Genomic DNA, 3,712 nt, shown 5'->3' with positions numbered 1-3,712 from the left:
AACCATGCTCTGTTCTGGCGTTTGAACGCTAGGCAGATGCTCCTCCAGGGTGTGATTTTTCTTCTGCTGTTTTTTATTCCGTTTTTGATTTTTTTGTTTATTTTGTGACTCCACATGATCATGAACCTATAAAGACATATAACTAAGAAAAATATAGTTAGATAAATAAAAATTGGGTTGCCTCCCAACAAGCGCTTCCTTAATGTCAATAGCTTGACAGTGGGCTCTCATGGAGCCTCACAGATGTGCAGAGCTTTGTTGAGACTCTCCAACACCAAACTTAGAGTTTGGATATGGGAGTTCAACACCAAACTTAGAGTTTGGTTGTGGCCTCCCAACACCAAACTTAGAGTTTGACTGTGGGGGCTCTGGTTGACTCTGCTTTGAGAGAAGCTTTTTCTGCTTCCTCTCCATGGTTGCAGAGGGAGATTCTTGAGTTTTAAACACAAGGGAGTCCTCATTCCATTGACGGACTATTTCACCTCTGTCAACATTAATCACAGCTCTTGTTGTGGCCAGGAAAGGTCTTCCTAGGATGATGGATTCATCCTCTTCCTTTCCAGTATCCAGGACTATGAAATCAGCAGGGATGTAAAGGCCTTCAATCTTTACTAACACGTCCTCTACTTGTCCATAAGCCTATTTTCTAGAGCTGTCTGCCATCTCTAATGAGATTTTAGCAGCTTGCACCCCATAGATTCCCAGTTTCTCTATTACAGAGAGGGGCATGAGGTTTATCCCTGAACCAAGGTCACACAAAGCCTTAAAGGTCATGGTGCCTATAGTACAAGGTATTATGAACTTTCCAGGATCCTGTCTCTTCTGAGGCAATGTCAGTTGATCCAGATCACTTAGTTCATTGATGAACAGGGGAGGTTCAACTTCCCAAGTATCAATGCCAAATAATTTGGCATTCAGCTTCATGATTGCACCAAGAAACTTGGCAGTTTGCTCTTCAGTAACCTCCTCATTCTCTTCAGAAGAGGAATACTCATCAGAGCTCATGAAGGGCATAAGGAGGTTCAATGGGATCTCTATGGTCTCTAGATGAGCCCCAGAGTCCTTTGGTTCCTCAGAGGGAAGCTCCTTATTGATCACTGGACGTCCCAGGAGGTCTTCTTCCTTGGGATTCACGTCCTCTCCTCTCCTCACAGGTTCGGCCATGGCGCTTATGTCAATGGCCTTACACTCTCCTTTTGGATTCTCTTCTGTATTGCTTGGGAGAGTACTAGGAGGGATTTCAGTGATCCTTTTACTCAGCTGGCCCACTTGTGCTTCCAAATTTCTAATGGAAGACCTTGTTTCATTCATGAAACTTACAGTGGCCTTAGATAGATCAGAGACTAGATTTGCTAAATTAGAAGCATTTTGTTCAGAGTTCTCTGTCTGTTGCTGAGTTGATGATGGAAAAGGCTTGCTATTGCTAAACCTGTTTCTTCCACCATTATTAAAGCCTTGTTGGGGCTTTTGATCCTTCCATGAGAAATTTGGATGATTTCTCCATGTTGAGTTATAGGTGTTTCCATAAGGTTCACCTAAGTAATTTACCTCTGCTATTGCAGGGTTCTCAGGATCATAAGCTTCTTCTTCAGAAGATGCCTCTTGAGTACTGTTGGATGCAGCTTGCATTCCATGCAGACTCTGAGAGATCATATTGACTTGCTGAGTCAATATTTTATTCTGAGCCAATATGGCATTCAGAGTATCAACCTCAAGAACTCCCTTCTTCATAGGCGTCCCATTACTCACAGGATTCCTTTCAGAAGTGTACATGAACTGGTTATTAGCAACCATGTCAATGAGTTCTTGAGCTTCTGCAGGCGTTTTCTTTAGGTGAATGGATCCACCTGCAGAAGTGTCCAGTGACATCTTTGATAGCTCAGATAAACCATCATAGAATATATCCAGGATGGTCCATTCTGAAAGCATGTCAGAAGGACACTTTTTGGTCAATTGTTTGTATCTTTCCCAAGCTTCATAGAGGGATTCACCTTCTTTCTGTCTGAAGGTTTGAACATCATCTCTAAGCTTGCTCAACTTTTGAGGAGGAAAGTACTTGGCTAAGAAAGCCATGACCAGCTTATCCCAAGAGTTCAGGCTGTCTTTGGGTTGAGAATCCAACCATAATCTAGCTCTGTCTCTTACAGCAAAAGGGAAAAGCATGAGCCTGTAGACTTCAGGATCTACTCCATTAGTCTTAACAGTATCACATATCTGCAAGAATTTAGTTAAGAACTGAAAAGGATCTTCAGATGGAAGTCCATGAAACTTGCAGTTCTGCTGCATCAGAGAAACTAATTGAGGTTTCAGCTCAAAGTTGTTTGCTCCAATGGCAGGAATGGAGATGCTTCTTCCATGTAAATTGGAATTAGGTGCAGTAAAGTCACCAAACATCTTCCTTACATTATTATTATTTTCGGCTGCCATCTCCTCTGCCTGTTCGAAAATTTCTGAAAGGTTATCTCTGGATTGTTGTAATTTAGCTTCTTTTAATTTTTTCTTCAGAGTCCTTTCAGGTTCTGGATCTGCTTCCACAAGAATGTTCTTATCCTTGCCCCTGCTCATATGACAAAGAAGAAGGCACAGAAAAATAATAATAATAATAGAGATCCTTTATACCACAGTATAGGGATCCCTGTGTGAGTAGAAGAAAAGAGGGTGACAAAGAGTGTAATATAATGGAAGAAACACAACTATGAGGATGGCAGAGATGTGAGATGAGATGTTAGGATATGAATGAATAAATAGAATAAGATGGGAGAGGGAGAATTTTCGAAAAATATTTTTGAAAAAGAGTTAGTGATTTTCGAAAATGGTTTTTGAAAAATGTTAGTATTTTTTTTGAAATTTTTTTAAAATCAAAAATAAAAATAATTAGTTAATTAAAAAGAAATTTTGAAAAAGGGGGAAGATATTTTCGAAAAATGAGAGAGAGAGAGAGTTAGTTAGGTAGTTTTGAAAAAGTTAAGAAAACAGTAGTACTTGCATTAATCTTTGAGGAACAGCAGAGCTCCACACCTTAATCTATAGAGTGTAGAAACTCTACCGTTAAAAATACATAAGTGAAAGGTCCAGGCATGGCCGATATGGCCAGCCCCCAAAACGTGATCAAAGGATCATAAGGTAATCCAAAGATGTCTAATACAATAGTAAAAGGTCCTATTTATAATAAACTAGCTACTAGGGTTTACATGAGTAAGTAATTGATGCATAAATCCACTTCCGGGGCCCACTTGGTGTGTGCTGGGGCTGGGCTTTGAGTGTTACACGTGTAGAGGTCCTCCTTGGAGTTGAACGCCAGCTTTTGTGCCAGTTTGGGCGTTCAACTCTGGTTTTGGCTCCTTTTCTGGCGCTGGACGCCAGATTTGGGTAGAAAGCTGGTGTTGAACGCCAGTTTACGTCGTCTATTCTTGGCCAAAGTATAGACTATTATACATTGCTGGAAAGCCCTGGATGTCTACTTTCCAACGCAATTGGAAGCGCGCCATTTCGAGTTCTGTAGCTCCAGAAAATCCATTTTGAGTGCAGGGAGGTCAGAATCCAACAGCATCAGCAGTCCTTCTTCAACCTCTGAATCTGATTTCTGCTCAAGTCCCTCAATTTCAGCCAGAAAATACCTGAAATCACAGAAAAACACACAAACTCATAGTAAAGTCCAAAAATGTGAATTTAACATAAAAACTAATGAAAACATCCCTAAAAGTAACTAGAT

At 40.6% G+C, this 3,712-nt stretch overlaps 1 non-coding gene across 1 annotated transcript; it reads left to right on the top strand.

Annotated features, from left to right (window-relative positions):
• Positions 1–1,923: 1,923 nt before the first annotated feature.
• LOC112768571 (small nucleolar RNA R71) lies at positions 1,924–2,031 on the top strand. Its single transcript, XR_003185982.1, has one exon. It is a non-coding gene; the product is annotated as a small nucleolar RNA R71 (small nucleolar RNA).
• The last annotated feature ends 1,681 nt before the right edge of the window (positions 2,032–3,712 follow it).

Source organism: Arachis hypogaea, chromosome 17 (assembly GCF_003086295.3).
Source record: "Arachis hypogaea cultivar Tifrunner chromosome 17, arahy.Tifrunner.gnm2.J5K5, whole genome shotgun sequence".
Classification (NCBI taxonomy): domain Eukaryota; kingdom Viridiplantae; phylum Streptophyta; class Magnoliopsida; order Fabales; family Fabaceae; genus Arachis; species Arachis hypogaea.
The sequence above is the reverse complement of the archived record's forward strand: the minus strand, read 5'-3'. Positions and strand labels throughout refer to the sequence as shown.